At 41.0% G+C, this 22290-nt stretch overlaps 1 pseudogene; it reads left to right on the top strand.

Annotated features, from left to right (window-relative positions):
- The first annotated feature begins 20845 nt into the window (after window positions 1-20845).
- LOC122212816 lies at window positions 20846-21892 on the top strand (annotated as a pseudogene).
- Window positions 21893-22290: the final 398 nt, after the last annotated feature.

The following is a 22290-nucleotide window of genomic DNA, read 5'->3' as shown; positions in this document are numbered from 1 at the left end:
CTTTTTTCCACCCCCTTAACTCCCCACCCCCATCAACCCTCAGCTTGTTCTCTGTCTTTTAAGAGCATCGTGTGCTTTGCCTCCCTCTAGGTATTTGTAACTATTTTTTCTTTCCCTTCCCCTATGGTCTTGTGTGAAGTTTTCAAATTCCACATATGAGTGAAAACATACGATATCTTTCTGTTGACCGACTTATTTCACTTAGCATCATACCTTCCAGTTGCTTCCACAGTGTTTCAAAGGCAAGATTCCATTCTTTTTCATGGCCGAGTCATATTATTCCATTGTAGATAGACCACCATCTCTTCTTTAGCCATTCATCGGTTGATGGACATTTGGGCTCTTTCCATAATTTGGCGATTGTTGATAGAACTGCTATCAACTATGGGGTACATGTGCCCCTAGAAATCAGCACTCCTGTATCCTTTGGATAAATGCCTAATAGTGCTGTTGCTGGGTTGTAGGGTAATTCTATTTTTAATTTTTTGAGGAACCTCCACCCTGTTTTCCAGAGCGGCTGCACCAGTTTGCATTGCCACCAACAGTGCAAGAGGGTTCCCGTTTCGCCACACGCTCGCCAACATCTGTTATTTCCGGAGTTGTGAATGTCACCACCACACTCTGACCGATTGAGGTGGTATCCCAGTGGGGTTTGATTTGTATTTCCTGGATGATGCGTGATGTTGAGCATCTTTGCATGTGTCCATTGGCCATCTGGATGTCTCCTTCGGAAAAGTGTCTATTCACGTCCTCTGCCCCTTTCTTTGCTTACTTAGTTTTCAGGTGTTGAGTTTGGCAAGTTCTTTATAGACTTTTTTATCCTAACCCTTTATGTGATATGCCATTTGCAAATACATATCTTCTCCCATTGTGTCGGTTGCCTTTAAGGTTTTTTGATTGTTGCCGTTGCTGTGTGGCAGCTTTGTATCTTGATGAGGTCCCAAAAGTTCACTTTTTCTTTTATTTCCCTTGCTTTTGGAGACATGTCAAGTAAGTAATTGCTGCAGCTGAGGGCAGAGAGGTGGTTGCCTGCTTTCTCTAGGATTTTGATGGTTTCCTGTCTCACGGTTAGCTTTTTCATGCATTGGAGTTTATGTTTGTGTAAGGTGTAAGAAAGTGGTCCAGGTTCACTCTTGTTCATGTTCCTCTCCAGTTCTCCCAGCACCATTAGTTAAAGACACTGTCTTTTTTGCATTGGCTACTCTTTCCTGCTTTGTTGGAGCTTAGTTGGCCACACATCTGTGGGCCCATTTCTGGGTTCTCTATTCTATTCCATTGGCCTCTGTGCTTGTTTGGAGCTAATACCGTGCGTTTGAGGAGTCCAGCTTTGTAGTTCAGGCTAAAGTGCGGGATTGTGATGCCTCCCCCACTCTGGTTTTCTTTTTCAACCTTACTTTGGTTGTTCTGGGTCTTCTGTGGTTCTCTCCAAAGTTTAAGGATTGTTTGTTCTAGTTCTGTGAAAAATGCTGCTGTTATTTTGATGGGTATTGCATTGAATGTACAGATTGCTTTGGGTAGTATTGACATTTTAACAATGATTGTTCTTGCAACCCATGAGCATGGAATATTTTCCAGGTTCTTTGTGTGTTCTTCAGTTTCTTTCATAAGTTGTCTATAGTTTTCAGCATACAGATCTTTTACCTCTTTGGTTAGGTTTAATGCTATGTATTTTATGATTTGGTGCAGTGGTAAATGGGATCGATTCCTTGATATCTCTTTCTAATGCTTCATGATTGGTGTATAAACATGCAACCTATTTGGGTGCATTGATTTTTTATCCTGAAGCTTTGCTGAATGAATGTATCAATTCTTGCAGTTTTTTGGTGGAGACTTTCAGGATGTCCACATAGAGTATCGTGTCATCTGCAAACTGTGAAAATTTGTCCTCTTTGCCAAGTTGGATGCCTTTTATTTCATTTTGTTGTGTGATGTCTAATGCTAGGACTTCCAACATCACATTAAACAACAGTGGTGAGAGTAGAAATCCCTTCGTGTTCCTGATCTCAGGGGAAAAGCTCTCAGTGTTTCTCCATGGAGGAGGCTATTAGCTGTGGGCCTGCCGTTCATATGTGGCTTTTACGGTTTGAAGGTCTATTCCTCCTATCCGACTTTCTTGAGGGTTGTATTAAGAAAGGGTGCTGTATTTTGTCAAATGCTTTTTCTGCATCTATTGACAGGATCATATGGTTCTTATCCTTTCTTCTCTTCATGGGATGTGTCATGTTGATTGATTTGTGAATATTGAACCAGCCCTGCCGCCCAGGAATGAATCGCACTTGATCCTGGCGAATCATTCTCTTAATATACCATTGCATTATGTTTGCTAGTATCTTGTTGAGAAGAAGAAGGATTTACTCTGCTTTAAATGTCTGGTAGGATTCCCCTGGGAAGCCATCCTGCCCAGGACTCTTATTTGTTGGGAGATTTTTAATAACTGATTGAATGTCTTCACGGGTTATAGGTCTGTTCACGTTTTCTATTTCTTCCCGTTTGGCTTTTGGTAGTGTGTTGGTGTCTAGGAATTTGTCCATGTCTTCCAGGTTGTCCAGGTTGTTGGCATATACTTTTTCATAGTATCCTCGGATTCTTGTTGTATTTCTGTGGTGTTGGTTGTGATCTCTCGTCTTTCATTTGTGATTTTATTTGTTTGGGCCTCTCTTTCTTCTTTTTGAGAAGTGTGCTAGGGTATTATCAATTTTGTTTATTTATAAAAAAAACACATCTCTTAGATTCATTGATGTGTGCAACCTTGTTTTTGGATTCCATAGGATTTATTTCTACTCTACTCTTTATTGTTTCTCTTCTTCTGCTGATGTTGGGCTTTCTTTGCTGCTGTGTTTCTAGTTCGTTTAGGAGTGAAGTTAGTTTCTGTATTTGGGACCATCCTTGCTTCTGGAGATAGGCCTGGATTTCAATGTATTTTCCTCTAAGGACTGCTTTTGCTGCATCCCAAAGGGTTTGGATTGCGTGTTTTCATTTTCATTTGCTTCCTTATGGTTTTTAATTTCTTCCTTAATCGCCTGGTGGACCATTCTTTCTTGAGTAGGAAGTTCTGTAACCTCCATGCATTTGGAGGTTTTCCAATTTTTGTTCTTGTGGTTGATTCCAAGTGTCTGAGCGTTGTGATCTGAAAATATGCATGTTATGATCTCAGTCCTTTTATATTTGTGGAGGGCTGTTTTGTGACCCAGGATGTGATCTATTTTGGAGAATGTTCTATGTGCACTTAGGAAGAATGTGCATTCTACTGCTGTTGGATGAAAAGATCTCAATATATCGGTGTTGATATCCATGTATATAAATGTATATATTAAGGCCAATATATTTCTATGTATATCTGAGTACCTCTGATCCGTGTTTCCTTACTGATTTTCTGCCTTGATGATCCACCTATTGCCATGAGTGGAGTCTTAAAGTCGTCTACAATCATGGTATTTGTATGTATACATTTATTCATGTTTGTGATTCATCGATTCATATATGTGGGCCTTTCACTTTGGGGACATAAACATTTGCAATTGTTAGCTCCTCTTGATGGATAGACCCCTTAATTATGATCCAATGCCCTTCTGAATCTGTTACTACAGTCTTTGGTTTAAAATCTAGTCTGTCTGATGGAAGTATGGCGACGTCAGCTTTCTTTTGACTTCTAGTAGCATGATAGGTGGCTCTTCATACCTTCACTTTGAATCTGGAAGTGTCCTGGCATCTAAAATCAGTGTCTTGTTGACAGCATATAGATGGATCTTGTTCTTTGGTTTTGTATTGTGTTTTATCCATTCTGATTCCCGGTGTCTTTTGATTGGGGCATTGAGTCCATTCACATTCAGAGTGATTAGTTAAAGATATGGATTTAGTGTCATTGTGTTATCTGAAGGTTTCATGCTTTTGGTGATGCCTCTGGTCCTTTGTAGTCTCTGCTAATTTCCACTCACAGAGTCGCCCCTTAGGATCTCCTGCAGGGCTGGTTTAGTGGTCATGAACTCCATTAGGTTTTGTTTGTCTTGGAAAGCTGTTCTGTCACTTTCTATTCTAAATGACAGCCTTGCTGAGGAAAGGATTCTTCATTGCATATGTTCCCAATTAGCACATTGACCGTTTCCTACCCCTCCCTTCTGCCCTGCCAAGTTTCTTTGGACAGGTCTGCTGCTACCCTTATGTGTCTTCCCTTGTCGATTAAGACCCGTTTGTCCCTAGCTGCTTTCAGAATTCTCTCTTTATCTTTGTATTTTTCCAGTTTCGCTTTGACATGTCATGGTGTTGAACTGCTTTTGTTGATTTGGATGGGAATTCACTGTGCTGCCAGGACTTGGATGCCTGTTTCCTTCCCCAGATGAGGGAAGTTCTCAGCTATCTTTTTATCTTTTCCTATAACTGGAACCTCACAATAGATGCCTTTGTGTCTTCCCACACATTCTAAGATGGGACAGATTAATTTTTGTATTTTGTGTTTATTTGAAACAGAATTTTTCTCATTTGATATTGAAATCCCCAAAGGATTAAAAGTTGGATGTGAAAAAATTAGACCCCTTTGGTAAAATTGGTCATAACCTTGGGGTAGAGGCCCCTGTTCCTTCTGTGACACCACAGCCTGATGTCAGAAAAGACATGGTTGTTGCCCCTTTGGTGAAAACATAAAGCAGGAAATGCAGAAAGCTGGACAGTGACACCACAGAGGGGAAAAACGTTACTCACAACCCAACTCCAGAGAAACGTTTCCCAGGCCTCTCTTCCCAAAATACTCCAAAGTCCATGTGTTCCTGGGATGAAGAGCAAACACATGCAGGTCCAAAGGGAGGCGACCTCCATGGGTAGCAGTTGTCAGAGATGTGGGACGTTCCTGGAAGGAATTCAGGCAAATTTAACCCTATGGGGCAGTGCTGATCACCCTCAGATGGTGGTTTATGGTCTGGGGAGCAGCAGGTCCGTTGACAACACAAGGAAACCAAGCCCCAGGAGATCCACACTGAGAAGTCCTGACCTGAAGGGGAGCAGCTGTCCAGTACCAGGAGAGTTCATGGAGCCCAACTCATCTGGTATCAAGAGAGACCAGAGCCCCGGTGGTCCCGTACTGGGAGAGCCTACAGAGCCCAGGGTCCTCCATTTCCCAGCCACCATGTCTGGTCCCAGGCTGATGGCTCAGCTCTGCTTCCCTGAGTTCAGAGGGGCCTCATGGCAGGAGAGTGGGGTGCTCCAGGAGGTGGGATCTGAGTTCCAGAATGCTGAGATACAGGCCTGATGTTAGCACAAACGAAAGTCAAGGGTACTGGGATGCTCACCTAGCTTGTTTTACTAGTGAACCCAGGCTGCGCTATTAGCCTTAGTTTCCACATCTGTGACTGGAGGAGATAACTTGGCCTCCTTGATGGGTTGTCTGTTGGATTCTCTGAGAGATGAGGTGGAATCATTGCCTGGTGCCTACAAGACATAAAGAGCCACTGGCAGGTTGCCACATGATGCTCTAGGGCAGGGCACTCTTGGAAGACCCTGCTCAGGTCTCTGCCTGGTTCCCACCTCTGGGAACATTCAGCATTGTCTGAGGAAATGGAGATGATCCCGGATGTCAGCAGGTGCTACACGAAGGAAGGCCAGCCATGGGAGGAGAGCAGGACACACCCTGTGCCACCTTAGAGGGCCCAGGCTGTTACACCCTCTGACCTCAGCCCAAAAAAATTCCCCTGCTGTGTGGACTTGACCTCCATCATTCACTTCTTCACTCCCTCTCCCAGACACTCCCTCATTCACTCACTTCTTCCTCATTCAGCAGGTGATCTCTGGTCCCTGCCATGTGCCCAGCACACTGACTCCATCCATGAGCATGACCCCAAGGGGTCACCACATGAGGCATCTTCCTTTGCAGAGTCTGTGCCTTCCTGTGCTCTGCCTCCTTTGACGAGGCTCAAGTCTGCTGTGTGACCGTGTCCCCCTGACCAGCTCTGTCCCCAGGGCTTGAGGTCCTCAGGATATCTGTGCTCCCAGGCTGCCAGAAGAGGATGTGCCTGTGACTGTGGTGAATGACCAAATCCTCTGGCAGAGTTCAGGGTCACAGATGCGACTCTTCTGCAGGGGCAGGTGGACTCTGGGGGCATGAGGTGTCATCAGCAGGACTGCAGAGCATTGCCAGCTTCAGTTTCCCAAATCCAGGACCAAGACCCTAACAGCACCTGCCACACACCCTTGTGCTGTCCAAGTGACAGTCTTGTGTCCCTGCTTGTAGCCTGCTCTCTTTGCATTTGATCATGTTCTGTCCGACTTAGGGAGGTGGGGTCCTTCTTCTGTGTGATAAGATTATAAACAAAGAACAGGGAGGATCCTGCCCTTGTGCAGAGTTGGATTCTCAGTGTTTCTCTTGTCTAGAAATAGAGTGGATGCAGAACTGAATAAAAGAGTGGCTACTGTCAGGAAGCAGAAAAGAGCCCTGAGTAAGGGTCCTGGCTCTGTATTTTTAGCATCAAAAGTCTTACCAACATGATGTATGTATGTATGTATAGAAAGAATAAAAGGGTGATTATTAACCTATGTGTGAGAGAAAGGAGCTTTTTATGTTATGTGGTGTTAGGGTGTGGGTCAATATTAAAAAAAAAAATCCTGGCATCCAGCAGATGGCTGTTTATGGCAGGCATGAGACACATTGTCTGTTTATCTTAATTTACCTATGGATAAGACAGAGAATGCTACCTCAGAGTTAAGAAGGCAGGTTTCTGTTGCTAGTTAACTCTGGTCCAGGTGATTTCACCCTGTTAAGGCTGTCTTTATCCCTCTTTACCTGTATACCTATTCTGGAGCTTCCATCATCTGAAAGCAGCTTTCTGCTTTTGTACTATGCTGGGGGTGCTTTCGCCCTGTTTACTTAATCTTGGATGCTTTCACTCTGTGTCTTCCTATTCCTGTGTCCTTGTTCTATGCTGGGGGTGCTTTCGCCCTGCTTACCTCTTCTGGATGCTTTGATCCTGCGACTTCCTATTCCTCTGTCTTTTTCCATGCTCAGGGCGCTTTTGCCCTGCTTACCTAAACTTGGATGCTTTCACCCTTAGCCTTGTTAACCCATTGGTACAAGCTCAGGGATTCCTATACTCAATTCCCACAGTCCCACCTTTCTTTTTTTTTCTTAGTTTTCTCTAGTTTTTTGTTCACAGACCGTTATGACAAGTTCCTGGTCCTTCTTTTGTTTTTGGGTGGCTTGGCGCTTGACTCTGCAAAGATATAAAAAGAGACACAGTATAAGTATTCTGCTTCTCAGAGTTATCCAGAATTTTACATGTGTGCTGGCTGTGAGAAAAGATTTAAGTCATTCCACATTGCCCCCGAATCAGGCCATTCATTTCTAATTTGGTCGTCTGTGTATTGTAGCTTTTGGCTCAATGTCACAACCAAATTTCCTATAATGTTAGAGGCATAGAAAAGAAAAAAAAAAAAAAACACTGTAAAGGTGTGTATGGAAAGCATCCCAGGCCTGGGAGTGACTATAAGGAATGACAGTTATGCAAATATGCTGGTAGTTAGGGTCCCGGGGCAGTTTAGAGTGGAGGAACAAGGCCTTTTTCCAATAAATTCCACTGCAGCTTCAAAAGCTTCAAGGCAGGCCAAAGCTTGTCTATCAATAGAAATTTGGTTTATTAATTTTTTGGTAGTATTGACCACAAATTTAACGAGAACATGGGCTTTTTGATGCAGGCCAATTCCAGTGACAGTGGCAGAGGGGATAATGTTTACTGTTGCTAAGATGCCCATGATTAAACGTCCAACAAATCATTTTTGCCTTACAGCTGAATACCAGTGTTGAACAAGCTTGGAAAGTGAGCCTCGTCCTGATGGATACATATAGGGCTCAGAGCTATTAACAGAAACCCAGACTGAGACACACTAAGAACTAATAAAGAGGAGAAATTTAATTGGTAGAAGTTATATTTATTTACTCAGGACATAAACCCACCCATGGTGGTAGAAATGTTATACTTATTTTCTATTGGTTGGGTTTGTAAAGTGGAGGTCATAAAGAGAATGTAGGGAGAAGGAATGCAAATAGTGGCCCATGCAAATTGGTCATGGAGTCCCATGTTTGTTAATATGTGTATTTATATAAATTTCATCATGGCTAACACTATGAGTCAAGAAGGGAAGGGCTAGGTCTCAAAGATTAACAACCATTTTACATTTTCCTTTATGAGTAGAAATATAGGGCCAGACCAACCTCTGTCTTTCCAAAAAAAAATATTATTCTTACTAGATTGGTCGAAGGATATTGTCTTATTCGAATATTTTGTTTCAAGGTGACCTCTGGGACCCCAGTCAATTAAAGTCCAAGTGACCTAGTGAATATTATGCTCAGTCTCTCCGTATCAGGTTGTCCAAGGAATATTATTCCAGCAGTGGTATGAATACTTGAGACTAGAGCAAGCTAGAAGATTAGGAGTGTGAGATAGTTTGTTTTTGAGGTATATCAAAATTTGTGGCTGAGAAAAATTTTAAATTGTCTGGCCTTGTAGAGGTTTTGAGCTGTACATGTAAATGCCAGTTGATTCTTCATTTGAGACAAGCACATAAGTTACTAAGTTTAGTAACACACCTAAGGAGGTTCTGAAGTAAGCCATCATTGTGGTCTGGTCATATAAAGCCAATGCTCTTGTTCAGCTTGGAAGGGTGGGTTAAGATTGGCTCCTCCCATGATCTCCATGTCATTATTGCTAATAGGTATATCCCCATCTAGGAGTGTTAAGCTTGTTACATATAGGTGTGTTATGTAGATGAGCATAATCTAAATATTGAGCTTGGCCTGGACAAATGAGGGGAAGGAGAAGAATCAGGGTTACCTGTATCGAATTCCTGTCCGTGATTGAGATCATGGATATCAGATGCATTTCAGAAGTATATGCAATACCATTGTGTTGTAAGAGGATGCTTGACTGGTTAGACAGACATTTGTGGCCTCCCAATGTTATATCAGGGACAAAGACTTGCATTTGCGAAGTGGCTTCAGGGTGAAGAGTCAATGAAGAGGGTTCTTCCAAAAAAGGGGGCATGGTTGCCCATTGAGACTCATTCTCTGGAAGTCCTGGTCATTTGGAAGATATCATGGTGGTCTCCACCATGCCGTGTTACAGCTTTACCAACTGAGAGGGAACCCACAGAAGTCCAAGGAAGAACACAGTCCTAAAAGAACACAAGCATATCCTCAACCCAGGTGGAAGTTTAGTGGGCCCAGTCTGTGTGGGCCCCCCTCCAGGGGTTTTGTATAGCACCATAGGATGAGAAGCTTTCTCTGATTTTGAAGAATGTGGCATAGCTGTGGTTAGTCCTTGAGGATTAAGACGTTAAAATTTAAGAATAATCACAGCACAAAAAGGAGCTGAGGTTGTTATGCAGACAGCCAAGGTATCCCCCCCTATTTTGACATATATTTGAGCTTATTATGTGCTCATTTTACAATTGCTTCACCTTATAGATTAAAAGAAATGCATAATTCTGACGAAGCCTTAAGTAAACAACTCAAAAGGGCATGCTATTCTGTTTTTTTAAACCCTATTTGTTAAGATTGTGTTAGTTAATTAATTAATTTATTTATTTATTTATATCTTTAACAAAAGTGTTTTTATTTTCATATTTATTTTTACATATCTCTTACTCTTTTATACACAGAATGACTTTCTTTATTTACATTAGCCTAATTACATTTAGCAGAATTTTAAAGCTTAGAGAACTTAGTCTCTAGTTAAAACTTAGTAGTAACATTTGTGAACTCTGCTATATCAGAAATTTTGTAGGTGGCAGACTTATGAAGCACAAATTATATTTTTAATAGAGTTTAGTGACCTTAGGTTTTGTTTTGTTTTGTTTTGTTTTTTTTCCATAGAAACCCATAGCACAAATCTATATTTACTAAGCAATGCTTCAACCTTCTATTTGTTGTGGAAGAGACCTCAATGTCCAATGGATTTAACTTAATTTATCATTTAAATAAAAACTAAAGTGTAAGGATACCAAAGTCCCGGAAGGGCATTTAAACAATTACCCATGAAAAGTAGAGATAGACAAAGTTAATGGTTCCTTTAAGTTATCCTTTTGCTAACAAATTGGAACACAGATAACATGAGCTAATTTGACCTTCAGTAAACCTTAGTAGAATGAAAGAATATTTATTAGTCAATTCTGATCTTTTTTTTTTAATTTTTTTTCAACGTTTTTTATTTATTTTTGGGACAGAGAGAGACAGAGCATGAACGGGGGAGGGGCAGAGAGAGAGGGAGACACAGAATCGGAAACAGGCTCCAGGCTCTGAGCCATCAGCCCAGAGCCTGACTCGGCTCGAACTCACAGACCGCGAGATCGTGACCTGGCTGAAGTCGGACGCTTAACCGACTGCGCCACCCAGGCGCCCCTCAATTCTGATCATTTAAAAGAAATGAGCCCTGGGTGTTGTCTGCAAATCAATTTGTCAATCAATTATATTAAAATAAATAAAATGCATGTCTATCCTAATTTTATTTCATTTGTGTCCTCTTAAAATTTTACCATTGTCACTTTTTTCCTGTGGAAGCAGTGAGGAAATCTGAAGTGAGTGGTGAAAGTCTAAGGGGGATATTTTTTGCTCTTTGACAATGTGTAGGTAGTAGGTAATGTTGCTTGAGACACTGAAGAGCCAGACATGCAGACCTCACCCCAGGTGGTGCAGAAATTGTAGGAGGGGGAAGGGAAGGCAGAAAAAGGGAGGTGCCACCAAGTACCCTGGAGGCAGACAAAGGCACAGAGGGTAGAGAAAGAGTTCTCATGGTCCCAAAGCCTGTCAGCTCAGATAGATGAGCAGGTACAGATTTTTGTTTTGTTTTATTTGGTTTTGCACTAGTGGATTAGGCAGTCCATGTCAGGCCAGAGAAGACAGGGACATTTGCCAAAGCAAAAGGAGTTTCAGCGGCTGCTAGTGAATATTCCTTAAAGTCTCCATCCGGAGGTACACTAATCAGAGACAATTGGCTCTATTCATTATAGTCATTGCCCCAGGAAATGAATGAGAGAGAAGCTCACACATAAAGTTAGATATTGGGAGAAACGGGGAGAGACAGTTAGAGTCCCCTTCAATAGGGATGGCCTGTGTAGAATACGACACACTATTTTAGTGCATTGTTGTTTGACAATTATTCAAAGCTGGGCTAGCTGCCTTAGTTGGGAATAGTGTCCTGGGCCAGAAAATTGTTGAAAAGACACCAGGATAGCAGCATCAAAGTTATGCATGACATGAGTCACACAAGCATATAAAACTCTTGAGCATACACAGAATGGACGGCTGGGGTCAAAATCATTTTCATAAGAGAGCCCCCATCACAGGCAGACATGGAATAAGTGCCACAAATAGGTTTTAAACTGATGATTTTAGAAGGGCTGTGGAGACCATTCAACTGAACTGATTTCTGCAATTCTTTTACTATTTGGGAGAGCAGGACTTCATGGACATATTGCCCACTTTGCCTGACAGTGTGAAATGGCTGGAAGTCACCGGCCTTATGGGCATCCTTAATGTACTTTTGCATTGGGGTGAGGACTTTATCAGAGCTAGTCGGTGAGGTTTCTGGACGCTCAATATCTTCTAACCCTTTTGAGTCGGGGGAGGAGTATCTTTTGGCTGTAAAGGCACCAAAGGCACAGGCTGACTATAAAAGCTTAGTTTATTTCCCCTCTCTTTTGGGTAATTCTACATGTTCATATACATCGTCTGAACTCAAGGGGTGAAGGGCAGCATGGACAAGGGACTGAGTGAGGACTACCTCAGGGTTGGGGGCATTAGCCTCCTCAGAATGTTGAGCTTTTAATGTTTTCTGTACTCATTCCCAGATATCCAGATCATAAGTTCCTTGTTTGGGGAACCAAGTGCATTGTTGCTTGTTAATCATTTATAACTTAAGGAGTGCTTTCTGGTTGAGTATATTGGTGAACCTATCCCAATGATTGTAAAATATGAATGTTATTATTTCTGCTCTGGGGATAGGAAGTCTCCCATAAAAATTCTCCCAAAAGTCCCATGACAGCAAATCCTAATATAGTTTCACTTTTCTCTGACCTCATCAGGGAAAGATTGAGGTCTGATGCATTTTTTTGTAGAGATCTTTAGTCATTCTGCAGAGTTCTGCTGTTCTTGAGTTGTGTCAGCTTCTGGCTATGTTCACTTCTAATCACGTTGACTTCTAGTCACATCAGGGTCACCATCTGTCACAGACTTTGAGTCTGGAGTTCTCTCTTGTCCTAAATTTTCCCTCCTCATTTTTCTTTCTTTCTTTTTTTACTTTCTTTATTTATTATGAATATATAGAGAGAGAGAATGAGTGGGGGTGGGGCAGAGAGAGAGGCAGATAGAGAACCCTACGTGGGCTCTGTGCTGACAGCAGAGAACCCAATGCGAGGCTCAAACCTATAAACCACGAGATCATGATCTGAGTTGAAGTCAAATGCCCAATGCAATGAGCGCCCCAGGCAACCCTAAGTTTTCTCTCACTAAATAATCAACATTACTTTAGGATACAATTACTTCTTTTTTTTCCTCAAGAAAAAGTACATCTTCTTGTCTTTTACTGAAAGCAAAGGTTGGGCCCTGGTGATAAAATGACCATTCAACACTTCAGGACATTTTGTTGCTGTGGCCAAGACTGTTTACATTAATAACTCCTTTTTTCTGGAAAACTCAATGGAAGCCACAGGCACAAAATCAGTGATTTGCAGAGACAACAGTGGGGAAGGAAAGCAGGAACAAAAAATCAAGCTAATTCTGACTCAGCAACAAGCCGCCTGCTCCCTCTGCCCACTGTGCCTGCACCATAACCCCAGATGACGTGTTTGCTCTTCAAGGTGTCAGGAGAAAGGGACTGGGTTTTCATTTAGTAGTTAATTCTGGGGACCTCAGTCCAAGGACACCTTGTGCCTTGTGCCAGCAGTGCACGGTTGAGTGTGAGGAAGAGACAGGCTTAAAGCTAAGGTCCTAAATTTGTGATGCTCCTCCATGATCCTTCTCCTCATGCATGCTTGACCGTGGTGGGATTATGGTTCTGAAAACTCAGAAATGTTAGAGCCCTGAGGAAGCCATGGGTTCCCTGGAACCCTGGTCATGGCCAAATATCTTTCATCCTGAGGATGGAGTCTCCATGATGGTGGACAGGTCGAGAGCTGTCACCACACCCCATCTCCAAATCCTATTTCCTGAGATTTCCTTTGGCCCCTTCACTGACTGCACTGAGGGCAAGGAGTCCAGGTCCTGGTGCTGATGCTGACTGTGCTGTAAATTCCACAAGGACCGTTCTAGGTGTGTTAGGGGGTGCTGTAGGTGGAGGAGTGATGAGGGGCAAAGGACAAACCTGGTTCTAGGCGTGTGAGCCTCTTATTTTGGCTCAGTGCTGCCACAACCCCTTTCTTCTGGAAGAGGACACCAGGAGCCAGAGGCTACAGTGCAGATCTTAGTATGTGAGCAGGCTGCCCCACCCCAGAAACCTCTCACTTACAGCTGCCCAGTTGCCTGGTCTCAGCCCCACTTAGGCTGCAGAGCCACAAGGCATCCAAGACGTTTCTTAAATGATCACTTGGTTGAAGAGATATAGGAGCAGATATGGGGACAGGGAGGGAAAATTCAACTTGTATAAAAAAAGGCAGTGGAGTAGTTAAAATAGGTACCTGTTGATTTCAGAAGTTGAGAAGCCAGTTAACCTACCATTCCACCCACTTTTATCCCAATCTCATTTTATGCTCAGTGGCTTACGTTGGAGGAAGCTGAATGCCTGCGGCATGGGGACATGCCTGCTCCTGGGCTGTCTTGTCTGGAGACAGAGACTTCTCCAACCTCATGCTGTGTCTTCAGTATTCTCACAGCCATCCTGGCTGGAAGAACTTCCCTTACAGCTTCCAAATCCACCTGCAAAGCAAAGAGGTTGTGTCCTGTATGGTCACCATGTGCTCCTGCAGAATTTTGGGCAGATGTAATTCCTGCATCCCCCAAGGCCAGCCACACAGAGGTTCAGGGTGCCCTGGGGGTGACCTATCTGCCCCTGAACCAGTGGCCTAAGTGAGCCATTATGCAGAGCAGTCCATACAGAAGGCTGAAGTCGCTCAGGATGCAGAAGCTGATGGTTTGGCACAGACCCCAAAGTGGGACACGATGATACCAGTGACCACCACACCCCACCTGTTGCCCTAAGGAGCATGGGCTGGTAGGTGCCCATGGGCAGTGCCTACTTGATGTCTGTGTGAGGAACCCGGAGTCTGAAATGTGCCCCATATATGTGGTCCTGGGCCTTTCAGAGCTGTGGCTTTACTCCCCACCCCCTACCATGCTGTCCTGAGGCTCCATCTGCCCTGAGTCTTGTATCCATTTAGATTTAATGCATGGTTTACCCAACAACAAATCAATCCCACTCTGGGTTCAGGGTAGTTCTCTATCCTGTTCACAAGGACAATGCGTGAAGGCATTTAATAAAGATTGTGAGGTTAGTGGAGCCCTTGGATGAAGAGCTGCTGTTCAGATATTACTCCATATTGCATAGAACTAGATTCTATTAGACTGTATATTTCAATTACAGCTCAGGGGCTGGATGTAGAGTACTGAGTGATGGATTAGTTTGTGAAGGGAGACCTACCCTGAGCGTTTACTAGGGAATGTGAATGTCCCAAGCACATGGATGTGGTGAGGAGCACTCCAGGGGAAATAGATAGTGACAGAGTGGGTGACTGCAGGATTGGGGGACCCTGTTGGGTAGGGTCAAACAAGTAACATGTGTCTTGGAATCCACATGGCCACGGTTCAGGGCCAGGGTGGAATACATGGGATTTTCTCAGCTTTCACTCAGGCTACCACAGGGAGAACAGCTGCACAGGCAGAGAGAAACAAAGCCAGGGACATGAGTGTGTGCAGGAAGGTTGTTTATGAAGACACATTGGTTGTGGGCATGAGCAGGCAGAATGGAGCCATTTGATGAATTGGAGTTGGGATGACCATCACCACGAATTTGTATAGCAACTCCCCACAGTGCTTTCTTCATTTTCACAGCAGAAAACAGGGGTCTGCAAAGGCTTATACAAGTTGAGGTGCAGCCATGCTCTGCTTCAACTTAACTGTATTGTGATATTCTCACAACCCTGTTTCTGGTGAGTCTACCTGGAGCAGCCCTGCACCTGTGCCTGGATCAGCCCCTCCATCCCTCCACCCTGCAGTATAAACTTCCCACTGCTGCTACACTCAGGAGTACAGCATGAACAAGCTGAAGTACTCTTCAGTTTTCCCGTGTGGAATTGAAGTGTCTGACTTTGAAAAGTGTTTAAGGACCTCACTTCAACATTGGTGAGCATATGCCACGTCATAACAGCTTTTTGGTATCATTTGAATAAATCCCTAGTAGTGTAATTGATGGGTCATAGGGTAGTTCTGTTTTTAATTTTCTAAGGAAACTGTATACTGTTTACCAGAGTACTGCATCAGTTTCCCTTCCCACCAACAGTGCAAAACGATTACCCTTTCTCTCCCACCTTGACGACATCTGTTGTTTCCTGAGTTGTTAATTTAAGAATTTTGTTCAGGTGTGACATGATATCTCATTGTGGTTTCGATTTGTATTTCCTTGATGATGAATGATGTTGAGCTTCTTTTCATGTGAGCATTAGCTCTCTGGATGTCTTCTTTGGAAAAATGTTTATCTGTGTCTTCTACCCATTTGTTCAATGGATTGTTGTGTTTTTATTGGTTTTTTTGTTTGTTTTTAATTTAGGTGGGTGTCTGATAAGTTCTTTGTAGATTTTTGGATACAAACTCTTTATCAGATATGTTATTTGCAAAGATCTTGTCCCATTTCTTCAGTTTACTTTTAGTTGCTGATTGTTTCCTTTGTTGTGCAGAAGCTTTTAATCTTGATGAAGTCCCAATAGTTCATTTTTCCTTTTATTTTCTTTGCTTCACTGACATGTCTAGTAAGAAGTTGCTGTAGCAGAGGTCAAAGACATTGCTGCATGTGTTCTCCTCTAGGATTTTGGTGGTTTCCTGTCTCAAAATTTGTTTTTTCATCCATTTTGAATTTATTTTTGTGCATGGTGTAAGAAAGTGATCCAGTTTCATTTTTCTGCATTTCACTGTACAGTTTTCTCAAAAACATTTGTTGAAGAGATTTTTTTAATCTTTATTTATTTTTGAGAGAGAGAGACAGAGCACGAGTGGGGGAGGGACTCATAGACATAAAGACAGAATCTGAAGCAGGCTCAGGGCTCTGATCTGTCAGCACAGAGCCCGATATGGGGCTGGAACTCATGAAAGGTGAGTTCATGACCTGAGCCAGTGTCAGATTCATAAATGATTGAGTCACCAAGGCACCCAAGACTGTTTTTTTTTCTTCCATTAGATAATATTTCCTGCTTTCTTGAAGATGAGCTTACTATATAGTTGAGGGTCCATATCTGAGTATTGTATTCAGTTTCAGTAATCAGTCTGTGTGTATTTTTGTTCGAGTACCATACTGTTTTCATGACTTCAGCTTTGGAATATAGCTTGAAATCCAGAATTGTGATGCCTCCAGTGTTCTTTTTCTTTTTCAGGATTGCTTTGGCTATTCAGGGTCTTTTGTGGTTCCATACAAACTAGGATTGTGTGATCTAGCTCTGCATAGAATGCTGGTGGTATTTTGTTAAGGATAGCATGAATGTGTAGGTTGATTTGCATAGTCGTTTTCAGATTGATGTGGGTGGTAGTGTTCAGAATATATACCTCTTTAGTTAGGTGTATTCCTAAGAATAATATGTTTTCTGGTGTAATTGTAAATGGGATTGATTCCTAGATTTATTTTTCTGTTGTTTTGTTACATTGTATAGAATTGCAACAAATTTCTGCGCATTGATTTTATATCTTGTAACTTTGCTGAATTTATGGATTTGTTCTAGAATTTTTTTGGTGGAGATCTTTTGTGTTTTGAACATAGAGTAGCATGTCATTCACACATAATGGAATTTTGACTTCTTCCTTGCCAATTTATATGACCCTTATTTCTTCTTGTTGTCTGATTGCTGAGGTTAAGACTTCTACTACTTATTAATTAGTAATGGTGAGAGTGGGCATCCTTATCTTGTTCCTGAACATAGGGGAAAAGCTCTGGGTTTTTCCTCAATGAAAGTGAAATTAGCTGAAGGTCTAATTAGCTAGACTAGGGATTAGTCTAGCTTTTTGATGTTGAGGGATTTTTCATCTACCCCTACTTTGTTGTTGTTGTTGTTGTTGTTGTTTTTAATCAGGAATGGATGCTGTACTTTGTCAAATGCTTTTCTGCATCTGTTGACAGGATAATATCATTTTATTCTTTCTTTTATTACTGTGGTTCTATCACTTTCATTGATTTGCAAATATTGAACCAGCCCTGCAGTCCAAGAATAAATCCCTGATCATGGTGAGTAATTCTTTTAATGTACTCTTGAATTCAATTTTCTAGTATCTTGTTGAGAATATTTCCATACATAATTATCAGGGATATTGGCCTTTAATTCTTCCTTTTAATGGGGCCTTTGTCTGCCTTTGTAATCAAGATCATATTGGATTTATATATTTTTTTTTTTTTAATTTTTTTTTTCAACGTTTTTTATTTATTTTTGGGACAGAGAGAGACAGAGCATGAACGGGGGAGGGGCAGAGAGAGAGGGAGACACAGAATCGGAAACAGGCTCCAGGCTCCGAGCCATCAGCCCAGAGCCTGACGCGGGGCTCGAACTCACGGACCGCGAGATCGTGACCTGGCTGAAGTCGGACGCTTAACCGACTGCGCCACCCAGGCGCCCCAAAAAATGAACTACTGGGACCTCACCAAAATAAAAAGCTTCTGCCCAGGGAAGGAAACAATCAGCAAAACTAAAAGGCAACCGACAGAATGGAAGAAGATATTTGCAAATGACATATCAGATAAAGAGTTAGTATCCAAAATCTCTAAAGAACTTATCAAACTCAACACCAAAAAAAAAAAAAAGACAAAAACAAAAACCAAAACCAATAATCCAGTGAAGAAATGGTCGAAAGTCATGAATAGACACTTCTCCAAAGAAGACATCCAGATAAATTCTCCACATCACTCATCATCAGGAAAATATAAATCAAAACCACAATGAGATCCCACCTGACACCTGTCAGAATGGCTAACATTAACAACTTAGGCACCAACATATGTTGGCAAGGATGCGGAGGAAAAAGATCTCTTTTGGATTGTTGGTGGGAATGCAAGCTGGTGCAGCCACTCTGGGAAACAGTATGGAGGTTCCTCAAGAAACTAAAAATAGATCTACCCTACAACCCAGCAATTACATTACTAGGTATTTATCCAAGGGATACAGGTGTGGTGTGCTGCTTCGAAGGGACACATGCGCCCCCACGTTTATAGCAGCCCTATCAACAATAGCCAATGTATGGAAAGAGCCCAAAAGTCCATCGATGGATAAATGGATAAAGAAGTGTTTTATATATACTATACAATGGAGTATTACTCAGTGATCAAAAAGAATGAAATCTTGTCATTTGCAACTATGTGGATGGAACTGGAGGGTATTACGCTAAGTGGAATTAGTCAGAGAAAGACAAAAATTATATGACTTCACTCATATGAGGACTTTAAGAGACATAACATATGAACATAAGGGAAGGGAAACAAAAATAATATAAAAACAGGGAAGGGGACAAAGCAGAAGAGACTCACAAATATGGAGAACAAATTGAGTGTTACTTGAGTGGTTGTGGGAGGGGGAATGGGTCAAATGGGTAAGGGGCACTAAGGAATGTACTCCTGAAATCATTGTTGCACTATATGCTAACCAATTAGGATGTAAATTTTAAAAAATAAAAAAAAATAAATTAAAATAAAATAAAATAAAATAAAATAAAAAATATTTCATTCATATACTTATTAAGTAATTATACATGTATATTAGTGGCCATCACCCAAATGTGGCTTTACTGACACTGCAATATAATGCCTACAATTTGGATATCATTGTGCCTTTAAGGCAGTATAGCCTAATAGATAAGTTCTAGTCTCTAGGGCCTAATAGGACAGCATAACCCAAGTGCTCTGTGGTACAGATATATATTTGTGGCAACAGTTAGTTTTTTGTTTCTGACTTTTTGATAAATTTCTCACATAATAATTATTTGGTAACATAGTTACAGCCATTTAATCAAATGTATAATTACTGCATTATAAAATCCCATATACCAGGTGATTATAGAGCAATTTTTTACCCCAGCAATTTTATAGAGCAAGTGATATTCTGAATTTCAGCCAAGAATATTCACTCTCAAAATTTCTTCACTGAAAACAAAGGTGAGTACTCTCTCATTTCAATAGAAGAATAAATGAAATATGTATACAGCTAAATATTCTTATCACGTTAATTGAGTAAAATAATTATGCCTACATATAGGGCAAATACCATGATAAGATAATTGCAAAAGCGTTCAATGACATTTTACAAAGTATTCTGATATTGGAAATATCCTGAAGAGACATGAGGATGAGCATATATATATGATAATATATATCTCCAATATATTAATATATCCTATATATATATATCCTATATATATATATATATGTACACACACATACACACACACACACACACATGAGGATGAGCATATATTCATATGTGTGTGTGTATATCCAATATGTCCAATTATACAAATCAATTTTACAAATGATTATTTATTTATTTTGAGAGAGTGAGTATGTGAGAGGTGGCAAGGGGAGAGAGAGGGGAGAGAGAATCCCAAGTAGGCTCTGAGCTGTCAGTGCAGAGGCTTACATCAGTCACTACCCTGAGATCATGACCACACCCAAAATCAGGAGTCAGACCCAAACTGACTGAGCCACTCAGGTGCCCCTATTGGAGATTGTTTAATGGCACAAGAGGGTATCCTTTTATTAAATGAATTTCCCTGCAAAGGTGTCCATAAAAATATTTTAAAACAATTTTGTGGACATCATAAAGTGGATATTAGTTGTTTGTCCTCTTGTCCTCTTGAAAATTGAGAGTTGAACTTCAGCAATTCCCTACTGATATAAAAAGAGATTATAAAATGAATCACCATGATGAAAATAGAGGGGAGTGTGCCAGGTTCAATGCCAATAAAATTTGTTCATAGGATTTGTAATACAATTGTTATTTCCATCCTCTCATATGTTTGTATGCAAATCTTCATATCCCTGATATGAATCATTAGGTTGTATGACAATGAGAATTAAGGTTTTTGTTGAAAGATTATTAATAATTATCTAATTTTAAGGGGAGATTGTGCTGAATTAACAGGATAGACCAAACGCGATCATGATGGTCTCTAAGTTTGGAAGCAGGAAGAAGAAAAAATGTCACAGTATGTGATGGAAGACTTGCCTGGACATAATTTTCCCCCCAATTGTTTCTTTCGTAATTTTTTTTTCCCATTAGGGTAAAATGTGCAACAGTTGAACTATACAAACATCTATGCAAACTTTAATGGCTATTAGGATTCTTGATGCTGAATATGAGACAGGAAAATGCAGAACAGGAAAGCAAACTTTTAAACAAAGATATGAATATACTGTATGGGGAGTATGGGGAATGGGAACATCATCCTGGCATTAATATGGATATGAGATCTCTCTTTCTCTGTGTCTTTCTCCTTCCTCTCTTTCCTTCTCTCCTTCCCAGTTTAGATGACACATATAGACAGACAGATAGATAGAGAGGTAGATATAGAAAGATAACATATAGATACGTATGTAAATAATATACACACAGTCAAATGGTGCACAAATAATATTGAGACTCTATTTCTAAGACTTTATACAACATAGACTTAATGATTAATTGAGTAAAACAAAAAATGATCTGTGGTGATGATTTTGACAAAGGAATAAATGACATTGATAACGTGAGGTCTAATTTTTCAGATAGACAAAATATGTTTTTTCTTTGTCACTGTGATGATGATATCGTTCATTATATTTGTATGAAGATAGGCCAGTTCTTACAAGTTCGTATTGGAATTTTTGCCAACACCTTCCTGCTTCTCTTCCACATCTTCATGCTACTTCTGGATCACAGACCTAAGCCAACTGTCCTGATCACCTATCACTTGGCCTTTGTCCACATAATGAAACTGTTCACTGCACTGTTTTTTAATGTCTACAGGCCTGTTTGAAGTACTGAACATTCTAAATGATTTCAAATGCATGGCTTTATTCTGCATGATAAGGGTGACACGGGGTCTCTCCTTGAGCACCACCTGCCTCCTCAGCATGTTCAAGGCCATCATGATCATCCCTAGGACCTCCTGGTTGGCCAGCTTTAAACATACGTGCAAAAAGGACATCTTCCATTCTTTTATCATCTTATGGTTTCTCAGTTTGTCTCTCATTAGTGCCTGCATCTTGTATACTGCTGCTCCTTCTAATGTGACCCAGAGCAATCTACTGTGTGTCAGTAAACACTGCTCACTTTCCCGCCTAAACTCCATCATCAGGGGACTGTTTTTCACGTTTTCAATATCCAGGGATGTTTTCTTTGTTGGAGGCATGCTGCTCTCAAGTGTGTACATTGTGATTCTCTTGTCCAGGCTTCAAAGGCAGTGCCAGCACCTTCCCAGCATCAACCTCTCCTCAAGAGTCTCCCCAGAGAGAAGGGCCACCCAAACCATCCTGCTGTTGGCAAGTTTTTTTTTTTTTTTTTTGTTTTTGTGGTCATGTACTAGGTGGGCGTCATTATCTCCTTCTCCTCCACTCTCTTATGGGCATATGACACAGTCATTCTGGATTTCCAGAAGCTTGTGCCCAATGTCTATGCCACTGTCAGTGCGTTGGTGCTAATAAGTTCTGATAAAAGGATAGAAAATGTGTTTCGACTGTGTGGGAAAATTGCAATCAAGTTATAGGTACATACTGTGGAAATCATTATCTAGAACTGATCATTTTGATTTCATTCAAATTATTGAGTGTTTATTTATATATAACATTTAAATGTAATTTTAATTTGTATGTCATTGAAAGGTTTACTGTGTATAAATAATAAATATTTTTGAAACCTCTGGTAACAATTACCCACAAGCTTTTTTTGAGTTTAGTATCAAGTAAGATTCAATATTGCCATGTGTTGAACATTCCTTTATCTTTCATTTTATTTCTCAAACACTCTTGAGTAAAATTTTCTCTATAGAAGTAAAATACACTCTAAAGCATGACTATTGTAATCTATTACAATGCAGTGAAATACACTCTAAAAAATGACTATTGTACTTTATTACAATGCATTACCTATTGATAATACAACATT

This window comes from Panthera leo (assembly GCF_018350215.1).
Source record: "Panthera leo isolate Ple1 chromosome F3 unlocalized genomic scaffold, P.leo_Ple1_pat1.1 chrF3_random_Un_scaffold_30, whole genome shotgun sequence".
Lineage (NCBI taxonomy): Eukaryota > Metazoa > Chordata > Mammalia > Carnivora > Felidae > Panthera > Panthera leo.
This window is presented reverse-complemented; position numbering and strand designations above follow the sequence as displayed.